General features: G+C 37.4%; 1 pseudogene; it reads right to left on the bottom strand.

Annotated features, from left to right (window-relative positions):
* Positions 1-1,367: 1,367 nt before the first annotated feature.
* On the bottom strand, positions 1,368-13,217 carry LOC109085128 (annotated as a pseudogene).
* Positions 13,218-13,337: the final 120 nt, after the last annotated feature.

Genomic DNA, 13,337 nt, shown 5'->3' with positions numbered 1-13,337 from the left:
ACCAGCAGGGTGGACTACTGTAATGATCTCCTCACCGGCCTTCACAAGAGGACCATTAGACAGCTGCAGCCTCATCCAGACACCTGCCTGCCGAGGATTCTGACTAAGAACCAGAAAATCTGAGCGTATCACACTCAGTTCCTCAGGTCCTTATACTGGCTTCCAGTTACATTTTAGGATTGAATTTTAAAGCGTATTACCTGCATTTATAAATCACTCAATCAAGATTTAAATTCTTGATTTTATTGTTGTGATTATATTTATGAAATGTGCTTATATAAATAAACTTGCCTTGCTTTTGAACTCAGAGGATGTGGATGAATGCGTTACTGAGCTGATGCAGTATTGATTACTTACAATCCGCTACTTACTCCAAACTCACCTCCACTTTAAAGAGCCACGCCTACATCTCAACTTCCAATCAGCATCATATAATAGAACCAAGTCCAGCCTTACGTTTATTTTATTTTTGATAATCCCTTACATTCAGATATAATTCACACACAAATGTGCTCTTTTTTCCCCTCATTTTTGGACGTCACCATTGACATTTAATGCAACACAGATTGCCAAAGTCCACAAATTTTACTAATTGAGCTACTGATCTCTGTGTGAAATAAAAGCTGCTGCTGCCATCTTTCTGAAGTCCATTTTTACCTTTCTGTAATTTGGCTGGTCTAAATCTCAGGGTGAAAATGGCTGACACTCATCATTAGTTTCATAAGGATTCCTGATTAAATCTGACGAGTTTTCCTATCCTGCAACAGCAGCACTGTTTACCTAAGGAGGGAAAAGTCACTAAAACTCATTAATATTTTATGACAAGAGGAAATATGTTTTAAGTTTTGATTCAGCATTGTTTTACTATGGTTTCTTTCTTTCGTGCAGTGACCATTTAAAACTTTACAGATCATGCACATCATATTAATGTGATTGTCATTCAATCGCTATCATATGATCATGTTACTTCGCTTCAAGTTAGTGTCTTTAATGTTACATGATTCTGGGAAAGAATCTACTTTTAGAATTAAAGTCTTACGAGTGAATGACACCAGCTTCTGTTTCCAATGTTTATTTTCAAAAGGCACCAAATAATTTAAAGCATTTGTACAACAAGCTTGAGTACAAAAGCTAAACTGAGGACTAAAGCTCTTTAAAAAAACATCTGTTGATCATTATTATAGTAAAATCTAGTAAAGATTACTCTTCTCATCAAGCTTTAAGGTGATTTGTGTTGAAGGAGTGAATGTCTGGCCTCATATGAACATCTTGTTTGTTAATTTACAGAGAAACAAACACAAACCACAGACAGAGAGAGAGGAGAGAGAGAGAGGAGAGAGAGAGAGCTTTCACGTGAGCTTCAAGGGTCAAAAACGAACGTACACCATGATGTAACGTGTTCCTCGTGTGACGGGAAGCCCCTCGTGATAGTGGTGTGAGACGTCCCGGGTGCATGACCGACCACACCTTCCTGGGAGACTCGACCTTACAGTCGTAACGCAGGAACCGTGACACGCCTCCGCCCTGATACACACACACACACAGAGAGAGAGAGAGAGAGAGAGAGAGAGAGTATAGAGATTAGAGAGAGAAGAGAGAGAGGAAGAGAGAGAAGAGAGGAGAGAGAGAGAGCCACACACATCACACCACACAGAGAAGAGAGAGAGAGAGAGAAGAGAGAGAGAGAGAGAGAGAGAAGAGAGAGAGAGAGAGAGAGAGAGATATAGAGAGAAACACACACAGGGGAACACGAACGAGAGAGAGAGAGAGAGATAGAGATAAGAGTAGAGATATATAGACAGACACAAGACCAAAACACACATAGAGAGAGAGGGGTAGAAGGATAGAGAGAGATAGAGAGATAGAGAGAAGAAGAGAGGAAGAGAGGAGAGAGAGAGATAGAGAGAGAGGAGAAGAGAGAGGAGACACACACACACAGAGAGAGAGAGTAGAGAGAGAAGAGATAGAGAGAGAAAGAAAGACACAGGACACACACACACACACACACACACACAGAGACGAGTGTATTAAGTGTTTATGAGTAGAAACGCTCTAAATAACACAATGGAAGTCTGTTTACCCTCATAATCAATGTTTTTTTTCTGTTGAGCCCGCGATGTTTGATGGGTGAACGTGGAGGAATCATGATGCGGACGGAGCGATGGCTGCTCATCAGGACGATAACGAACCACAAAATTCATCACAGCCTGAGCCTGTAACACACACACACACAATAGTTCAGTGTGTTCAATAGTTTGGGATTGATAGGATTTTATATTTTTGAAGGAGTCTCTTCTGCTCACCAAGGCATTCATTTAACCCAAAATGTGAAATATTATTCTAATGTAAAACAGCTGTTTTCTATGTGAATCTCTGTTAAAGTGTAATTTATTTCTGTGATGCGCAGCTGTATTTTCAGCATCATTACTCCAGTCTTCAGTGTCACGTGATCTTCAGAAATCATTCTAATATGATGATTTGCTGCTCGAGAAACATTTCTGATTATTATCAATGTTGAACACAGTTGTGCTGCACAATATTTTTGTGGAAACTGTGATGCATTTTATTTTTCAGGATTCACAGATGGATAGAAAGTTCAGAAGAACAGCATTTATTTAAAACAGAAATCTACTTTTGATCAGTTTAATCTTTTAAAACATATTTTGAAAGGTTACATATAATTTACTACAAAAAGTGAAATTGATAATAATCAGAAATGTTTCTTGAGCAGCAGATCATCATATTAGAATGATTTCTGAAGATCATGTGACACTGAAGACTGGAGTAATGATGCTGAAAATACAGCTGCACATCACAGAAATACATTACACTTTAACAGAGATTCACAGAGAAAACAGCTAGATTAAACTGTAATAATATTTCTCATTTTTTCCAGTATTTTTGATTAAATAAATACAGCTTTGCTGAGCAGAAGAGACTTCATTCAGAAACTGAACACAAAAAAGTCCACAGTTTTTACCAGTAGAGTAAATTTACAGTAAAAATAAACATGAGCAGTGACGGACATTAAACATTAACGGAGTGTGGTCTCACCCTCGGATAGTATCCAGGGTAGAGTTTCTCCGTCACAGGAGCGATGTAGTCTTATGAGGAACTTCAGCCACTCTTTCTCAAACTGGATCTGATTCATGTGAATATCGACTGTAGGAACGTTCTCATAACCTCCAGATAACCGTTCATCCTGAGAGAGACACACACATGAGCTGCTGACTTACACACACACACACACACACACACACACACACACACACACACACACACACGCGCGCGCGCGCTGAGGTCACTGACGTTGTGTTTTCCTCCAGACCATCCACCGAAGTCCTCCATGGTCTCCACAAGCTCATCACACATTCTGTCAGAGAACGCTGGAAACCAGTAGACGTCTGGACAGGGCTGAAACACACACACACACACACACACACACACACACATAAAACTAAAAAAAATCAAAAAAAAAAATTTCGAAAATGTTTTATATTTAAAATCTCAAACAAAACACTCTTATATATAATAAAATAGTTAAAAAAATAGGAAAAAAAACAGTTTCAGAGACCTGAATAAGACTGATCCGAATATGAGTCTGAGCTCTATAACTGCAGTAATGTGTCTCAGTGAGATGAGATGTAAATGATCCAAACATATAATGCAGTGATTGAGAGATGAAGAAATAAAGGCTCCTCAGAAGATGTGAGATGTTCTGGAGGCTTGTGAAGATCATCTGAGGAACAGTGAAAGTAAAGCTTCTGGAGACAAACGCTCCTCAAAAGATCCTGAGGATCAATATTTGAGACTCTAAAAACATGATTGATGGGAGAATCAATGTAAAGCTGAGCTGCTTCAGTCCAGTAAGAGTTCATCTGGAGATATTACTGCAGTTATTCTGACCTTTACTTGATCAAAATCACTCGAGATCTGACACCAGAAGCAGCAGCTGAAGCTGATTACACTAAAAGAGCTCTGACTGCAGCTCTAAACTATCACTCAGAGACAGAAGACACGAGGAGATTGAGTGTGAAACAGCAGAGTGTGATCATTTAAACACATCAGATCTTCAGTCTCACCTGCTAAACAACGTTCTCATCGTCATCAAAAATCTTGGAGTAGTTCTCATGGACGTATTTCTCTCTCCAGTCCTGAGATCACACACACACACACACACACACACACACTCAGGGTTAGTCTGTGCTCATGTGTGTGTCTCTGCACTCGTGTGTTTCACGTGTGAAGCTCTCACCACTGGGTTGTCGAATATCTGCCACATGTCCGGATGCAGACGGCTGATGTTGTAGTTGGTGGAGGACACCAGACGGCCGAACTCATCCCTGTTGGACACGAACATGAAGATGCCCTGCAGGAGGAAACACACCAGCCACTGACTCCATATGATGAGGCTAATCTGTGTATCTGGATAACAATTAGTCATCTGAGGTCAGTACGGTAACATTATCTGTATTTCGAGCTTCGGAAAGGGGATTAATTTTTTGAGGATAAAATGGATTGTGTGCAAAAAAATGCACCTTTGATTTGACACAGAAACAGACGTTATCTCACCTGCTCGCGGACGCTCTTGCAGAAGCTCATGTCTGGATCCATGCCCTCCTGCTGGTAGAGAGAGACGGCGGAACAGACGCGAGCGCAGAGTCTCTCCGCGGATCAGATAGACCTGAGTGATGTAGGGAACGTTCCACACACCGCTGGAGGACAGGAGGAGACGTCAGGCTGCTGTACTGATACACACACACACACACACACACACACACACACACACACACAACACATGAATGATACTCACACTCTCTTGCTCTGGACGATGTCGATGTAGTCCTCAGCGCGAGAGTAAAAGCCCTCCGGACCTCAGTAGCGCCCCAGAAGTTGGACCAGCAGATGCTTGCCGTGTCGAGACAGCATGGGCGCGATCACACTCCTGCCAACATCAGACAGACGGAGAACATCAGGAGTGTTCATCATAAGACAGCAGCAGATACTCCTGTTTAAATCCAGTTTGACTCCTGAAATAATGACTAGCGCCATGGGGGAAAAAACTTCCAAATGTCCCCTCTTTCATTTTATTAATTTTTTTTTCCTATAAAATTCTGTGTTGTCCTGTTTAAAAATTTATTGACTTCGCATGTTAAAAGTTGCAATCAGTTTTTTAGCTGATGAAATGAAGTTTATCAATTTCAGAATTTTTTACCTTGACATGTTTAACATAATGGCAATATGAAATCTGTTTTTTTCCAACTCAAAATCCATTAATCGCTTTTTTCCTAAATTCATTTTTTTCTTGTTTTGATTTTTTGTTTTCTGTTATTGTAAAGGTTTTATTATAAATTTTACCAATGCAAAATAAACAGTTCTAATTTTAGTTAAAAATGTAACCAATAATATGAAAAGAAAAAATGTATTTCTTTTTTTTCAGGATTTAAAAATTTTTTTCTAAATTCTGTGTTTTCCATTCATTTAAAAAAAAATGTATTTCTTTTTTTTCAGGTTTTAAAAATTCATTAAATTTTAGCCATCGACTGAGTGTTGTAAAACTTATACAATGTAATAATTAAGATTAAATGTAACAAACAGTAAGGCCACTATGATCTTGTATAACTTCCTAAAATTCTGTTTTCTTTTTATTTTTTTAAATGCATCATTAAATCTGCAACAATTAGAAATTGTATAAAACTGTTACATTGTAATAGTATGAAAGTTTTATTTTTTTCCCCAAATTCTGTGCTGTCTGTTTGAAATTTTCTGGATTGTGTTTTACAATTTAATACAAAAATTATCATACACACACTGTGGCTAACCTTTAACAACTGCATGCCTTTTTCAAAATGTAATCATATGAAAATTCCTCTAGAACAAAGAATTTAATTTAAATTTGTCTAATAAAATAATAAATTCTGTGCTCATAAAATTGCAGCACACTACAGGTTTTTTATATACAACTTGTTTGTTTTCATAAATTAAAACATGGATGTTTAATAATTTCTAATTTATTGTACAATGTACAGTTTACTATAAAATATAGTACAAACCATTTATTTTAGGGCTGTAGTAAGACCCTTGAGTTTACTCAGATTTTAAAAGATGATAGTTTTCAGCAGATGTGCAACAAGATATTGTAGAAATAAGTGGATTTATAATGTGGCACTGTCCTTTCATGTTCACCCCTCACTTTGTTGTTCTTCCAATAAGAATCTGCGACACATGTCTGGATTTATCAGGAGCAACATCTAGAGTCGTATGCTGAAGAAATAATCGCCAGGAGTCCGTCCTCTCCATACGCGCTCTGCTGAAACACCAACACACAAGTCAATGTGGACTCATGGGAAAGATCAGCGCTCATTCCAAAGTGTAACACCGAATCATCAGGTGCCAAGCTATTTACACTGGCCATGTTTCTGGCCTTGTCTTGTTTATAGTTTTCATCTGGTCCGCAATTTTCTCGCCCCAGGGAAGAGCATCTATGACGCCATTCAGAACTGCTCCACGTAGCTGCTACGTGGAGACACAACTCCGGCATCAGCAGACACACAGTTAGTTTGTGTGAACATGTGGACTTGCTTTTTTCAATAGTTCATGCGTGGACGGTATGAAGTGAAAGCATAAGAGTGTGGTGTCTTTGCCGCATAAGAGTGTATGTGAGCTATCAAATCTTATCAGTTTGAAACCCTTCGTGTGCGTGCCTTATTATATTGCGCAATTATCTTCAACAACTGGATATTGCTTTTAGTAAGATCGACTTAATTACAAATTTATTGATATTAAAGACACGCAACATTTTCACTGAAGCTTTATTAGGGAAGATGACATTCAATATTTTACATTTTAACATGAAAGATAACCCCTTTTTTAAAAACTTTTATTTTTTAATTTTTCTTAATTTTGATATGATCAAATTAGGGATAAATGAAAGTTTTATATATTAAAACAGTTTGTTAATTTTAGTAATGTTATTTTCACTCGTGTCTAGAACAAAGTACATACTAAATATATTAAATATAATTTTGTAATCGACACGATTACCTGGGTGATAAACATGCAAACAATCTTGCATTGATAACGTTATTAAAGATCGATATCGGTCGTGATTCTAGTGTGTAATTTGCATTTGTTATGTATGAAATGAAATAAAATACGTAATAATTTGATTACAACTAAAACGCACATATTGTCTCGAAAGTTCTAAAAACATCAACTACCTGGGGTACAAACAAGCAAATAATCTCTATTGATATCGGTTATTAAACATCAATATCGGTCGATCTCTAGTGTGTACTTGCATTTGTTATGTATGAAAATTCAAACATTTATAATTACTTGACCAATTTAAAAAATGTACATTGTTGTTTTATTGTGCACATGGTCTCTCGAAAATGAAATACAATAATAGATTAATTTAAAAAAATGTGTACCATGCATAACATCGTTGTGTGTGAAAATTGAATATAACAATTCCATACATTTTATTTACTTAATTCAAAACTATGTATGTTGTTGTACTTTGAGTTCATACAAAGTATTGCGTTAACTGGCACATAAACACGGGAAATGAACTGTATTGATATCGTTTATTTACAGCGCAATATTATTGGTCAGTCTCCGTCGCGTGTGCTAACTTGCGTTCTTATGGATGAAATGATGGTGTAATTATTGTACTTATGAGTATCCTAGTTTGACAAATTTATTTAATAATGTAAAATTATGCTGTCATAGTGTACGGTACGTTGTTAGTGTGTATGAAGAGTCGCAAGTCGTGTGTTTAGGTATCTCAAAGTTACGAGCCTCTCCAGAAATACCTTTACAGAAAACGGCGTTGGCATGCTCGATGAACACAGCGAGATGCACCAGAGGCATCTCCCTCGTCCTGCACAAACACAATACAAAACATACAAGCTCATTCTCCTTAAAGCACACAACGCAGAGCTGCCAGACTGTGTTTTTGTTCAGCCACTCACAGACAGACCGGGCCAGGTACAGCAAATCATCGTCGCAGAGCCCCCATCCGTGTTGTGTACTTCCACGCCGTCGGCACTTAGTTACCCAGATAATTCATCTGGAGCTACACACGACAACACACACACACAATGCAGCAACACTGCCCACACAAGGAATCTTTTTCAAACAGGTTCTTGAAGACTGTCATTGTTCAGATAATAACATAGTTTAGTCCCCGCCCCCACAACTCACAATTCAACAAACGTTCTCTGATTATCTGAGGCGATTCGCCTGAAGTCCATTATTCATATTTTATATAAATATAGTTTTAATTTTATTTCTTTAAAATATTTATACTTATCTTTTTTTTTGGGGAAACATTGATGCATTGTATGTTCAGGATTCCCATTAGATCGAATAGCGATAAGTTCAAACAGAACAGCATTTTGATGTGCAATGAGTAAATCGTACTTTGTAACATTCGTCTTTTATGCACGTGGTCACTTGTTTTGAATCAATGTTAAGTGAATTACAGGTGCTGAATAAATACAACTCAATTTTCTTTTTACCATTATAATTAAATTATATGTATTTTTTTTATCTTTTCATTGGTTTCTAGGCATATATGTACCGTTGGCGTTCTAGCCCTTACGCTTAGGTCTGATGTGAATGTCTGTACATTACATGATGGCGCAGCGCTAACAGAGCGAATTACTGTGCAGAATGTTTATAAGCATCTTAGTCGGAGACGTTGCCATGGATAACGCGACAGGAAGTGTGTCATAGGCCACGTTCCGAAGCTCTGACTCTGATTTCTCAAACTTCAGGACCACTTCCCTCTGGAAAAACACACACATCCATCAGACAAAATCACAAGAACACAGGCAGAATTACATCAGGTGTGTGTGTGTGTGTGTGTGTGTGTGTGTGTGTACCTATGGCTCCATTGAGATTCTGAAAAATGTGGGATTTGTGGTCCAGTGTGATGTTGAACTTCCTCTGGAAAAGAGAAACTGCATTTAGCATGAAAAGCTATATATATATAATACACGCATTCATGAAAAAATGACAAAAATATAGATATTTTTTAATAAAGTTAAGATAATTTCTTAGATGTTCATAAACCCAGATAATCAAATTTTTAAATATTAAATTTTTTTTAAGATATTATGATGACAGTCTCTTTGTTCTTAAACAACTCTGGAAGGTTATACTAACTCTGCAAAGCGTTTTTTTTTTTTTTTGATGATGATTTTAAATAAGTAACTGTTGAAATTAATATAATATTAATAATTGTTGGTTTATATATTTTTTAGGGCTTTTAATATTACCATTTAGATTTATTTATTTATTAGATTTATTTCTCAGTTTTAATTTTTAATATTTTTTAGCTTTCATTTTACTTTGGTTTAATTTTTGAATATATATATATATATATATATATATATATGTATATATATATATATATTTTTTTTTTTTTTTAAGTTTTATATTTATATTTTTTATGTTTCATCTTTTAGTTTTAGTTCATTTTTTTGTATTTTATCATTTAAGTTTTTTCTTCTTCATCTATATATCACTAACAATTAAAACATTTTAACAGCTTTAATTTAAGGATAATACTGTAACTGCGCTTGCTGCTGCATAAAGGCACAGTAAAGATGACCTCAGTGCTTCATTGTGTGTTAATAACTCCACAAACACACACACCCCCTCCTGCTCTTTATCCAGGTAGATGCGGGTGTAGAACAGCTGGTCGCCATCGATCGTCCTTGTATTTCCACTGCTTCACTATGGCATAAACCTCCTGGAGCGAAGCCGGCGAAACCTACACACACACAAAGAATGACCTGGACGCCAGCTGTCATGGCTGTGGGTCTCACTGCACACACACACACACACACACACACACACACACCTCCAGAGTTGAGGTAGCGCCTTTGGCCGTGATGCACCACTGGGTATTTGATGCCAGTCTCTGGTCCGCCAGCAGAAGCCCCTCGCAGAGAAAAACCACACGCATGAGAGAAACAGAGAGAACTTCTTGAGCAGCTCCTCTGGACCGCTGGCTAAAATCACATCATAACTACACACACACACACACACACACACACACACACACACACATCATGTCAACATCACAGAAACACTGTATAGGGACTCCAGTCCCCTGCTTTGTACTTTATATGTGTACAGTCCTTGATGTGTATGTTGTTTGTTAATGTCGCTCTTACTATGATTTCGGCTCTCTTTACAAACTTTTTACAAAGTTCTTTTTTGCAAAAAAAAAAACCATGATTAATTGGTGTATTTTAGCAAGGAACAGTGTTTTCTTAAAAGGAACAGCATCTTCTTTTATTCACTTAAGAAAACATTATTTTAAATCCTGATTGGCGCGATGTTTTAAAGACGATATTTTTTTTCTCTCTGGCACTGTTCATTTTCTTTTCTTGATCACAAAGATTTACAACTAATGTCTTTTCCTTTGTTCTAATAAAAACAATAAACACACAGCTTCTGTTTGTTGTTATTCGTTGTTTATTTGATATTAGAAACTGAATGTGCCTCATTTTCTGTATAGTTCCTTTATTTTGCCATTATACGTGTTTATAGATATAGTATTTAAGTTTTTTTAAATATTTTGATTTAAGATTAAAAATTTTCATATTTTCTCTGTTTGCCGTGCTCAGTTTCAGAGAAAGCTTTAAGTAATATGGTTGGAGTGAATTTGTCACTTTTATAATTTTTATTTTGGGCTGCGTGGGGTGTTTAGTCTATTTGGTTCTGATGTTATTTTCAGTGCTAATTACCTAATTGATAAATTACAAAACTATTAAAATAAATAAGTTTTAAAATAAGGAAAACATAACTAATATAGCTTGTAATAAGAACTTAGATTTTTTTTTATTGGGGGTGGCGTGGGGGGGGGCGTCATTTCTCAATTTTAGTGTTAAAATTTGGCGTAGGGTTTAAGTTTGTTTTTGTTGTTATACTTCAGTTTATTTTTGTCTCGGTTTGATTCTCTTAATTTCAGGTGCTCCAACTAAAAATACAATCTAGTTGTTTTTTATATTATAAGGTTGTGTTTGTTTGTAACAGGATTGATACATCATAAAGAACATCTTACACAATACCTGCTGACATGAACTAACGTATACATTACAAAGCAGTGGACTGTTTTTTTTGGCACAAATGAAACCTCACACTCACTAGGGCTAAGAAATCTAAGTTACATATATAAAGAAACTATTATTAAGCAACGTTAAAGAGAAATCAGAGGTGGCTTTGTGTTCTCACCTGTCTACTTAACATGATGGCAGTGTTTTGTTTGTCCTTGTGTTTCTCTAGTTCTTTTCTTCAGCCATCTAACCTTTCTGACCTCCGCCCACGGTCCGGGCCACATCTCCACCCTTCCACTCCTCACCCAGACCCAGAACCTACACAAACCCACGAACACATAATCGAGCACACATATAGCTGATGCAGTGCATGTCATGTTTACTACAGAAACCTCAGCTTGGGAGGGAAATGAGGTGCGCGTACCTGGACGGTGTAAGTTGAACCTGTCCGGATGGGTGCGCATGAACCGCAGGTACACCATCGGTCACTTCCGTGGCGGCGGTGATCACCAGCAGCTCACCTGAACAAGACGGATTGTGCTTTAAAACATCACAGCTACCAATCAGAGCTGGATATATTTATAACGTCTCTATTCTACAGTGAAAGAGTAGACTATGTTTGTCTCTCACTTGTGGATTTTTGCAGGATATTTTTCTTTTAGGCTTAGGAATATTTATTTATTTATTTGGAGAAATACAAAGTTTCTTCATCTATTTGTGCTTCACAGTCGTAAGCATCTGTCAAAGAAGCTTTGTTTTTTTAGTTCCTAGTCTGTCGCACGCTGAAAAGAAGGAACGAGAAAACACTTTTTATTAACCCTCACAAAAGTTTGAGGAAAGACACAAACGCAATGGATACTACTTTACACTAACTACAGATAGAAGCCAGATGGCATTCGTACTTAGGTTAGTTAATCACTACTTTTAGAGTGAAAAATTGTCATTACAAATATAAATTTTTAAATTAGTGTGGTCGTGTTAATTTTGACCAAAATGTGTGATCGTCTAACACATACAGAAATAACAATAAAATAGATGGGAAGTACTACATTTCTCTCTCATTTTCATTTTTTTTTTTGTATTTTCTAGGCTCCCTGACGACAGAGGTTTTCAGTAGTTTACACAAATATCTTAGGGGTTTTCACAGTGTATATTTTATGCTGAATTCGCGTGGAACCCATAACGCTCAAACACATTAGTTAAACCCGGGTTTTTATTCCAATAATGATGAGAAATGGGAATACCCAAATTCCCACTTATTTTACAAATACATGCTCATAACGCTGCAAGGAAGACCTGGGATAAACAAGCTTCATATTTATCACGGGGAACTGATCGTTTGCTTTCTGTAAGGCATTACAAATCAGTTAAACACGAGTCCCATCCAATACGCTGAACATCTCAAAGTGGCCAACACAAGTCCACCGGGCCGTTTAATAACCACATTGTTTTCTTAATTAAATCCGCCGACATTATGGTATTTGCATAGCAATTGTCACAATCCGACAGCGCCTGCCTGAGTCAGAATAAAGATAACTAACTCAAAAAACACTCTTAAACCATAAAAAAAAACATGAGAATCGGCAAAATATTGTTCTGTGGTTCCGGTCACATTACGGTGAGATCCCCAGAAGCTTCCACACGACCTTCTTCTCTCTTTTTCTGCAGCCATTTTCACACTTGCATACAGCTCTGCTTCTGCTTTTCAAAAATATTGAGCTCCTCTCTTTTACAGGCTTACCATCTAAACACAGTTTCTGGGTCGTAGCGCCTCACGTTCTACAGGAACGGTACTGAATCGAAGTAACATGAATCTTATTCTAACTGTTTTTTTGATGATTTCCTTTGATGACACAGCCAAGCTAATATCGATTTATCAGCTACCTTAAACAGCGGCTGGGTTTTTTGCGCATGATGATCAACTATTGTGCCCAGATCTGGTTTTGTTTGTTTGCGCTGAGATTAGGATTCGATCCGCTCGTGCGCGGTTACATTAGATTCAGATCTGCATGGGATAGTTAACGCAAGACTGACAGAAAACGGTTTATATCGTTCTTACTTGGGTTTCCTGGACCTCGCCTCGTATCGGCAGAGCTGAAACGACGCCTGTAAATCAGGGGCAGACCAGTGCGTTGTGGTCATCGCGCTACCGGCTTCGGTTCGGCTTCGTTTGTCGCGTCGCTCCAGCGCAGAAAACTCTCTCCGAAGTTCGCGGTATCTCAGGGCAGGAATCTTTTGTGCGTCTACTTGAATAAAACACGT

The sequence above is a fragment of the Cyprinus carpio genome, chromosome B23 (genome assembly GCF_018340385.1).
Source record: "Cyprinus carpio isolate SPL01 chromosome B23, ASM1834038v1, whole genome shotgun sequence".
Lineage (NCBI taxonomy): Eukaryota > Metazoa > Chordata > Actinopteri > Cypriniformes > Cyprinidae > Cyprinus > Cyprinus carpio.
This window is presented reverse-complemented; position numbering and strand designations above follow the sequence as displayed.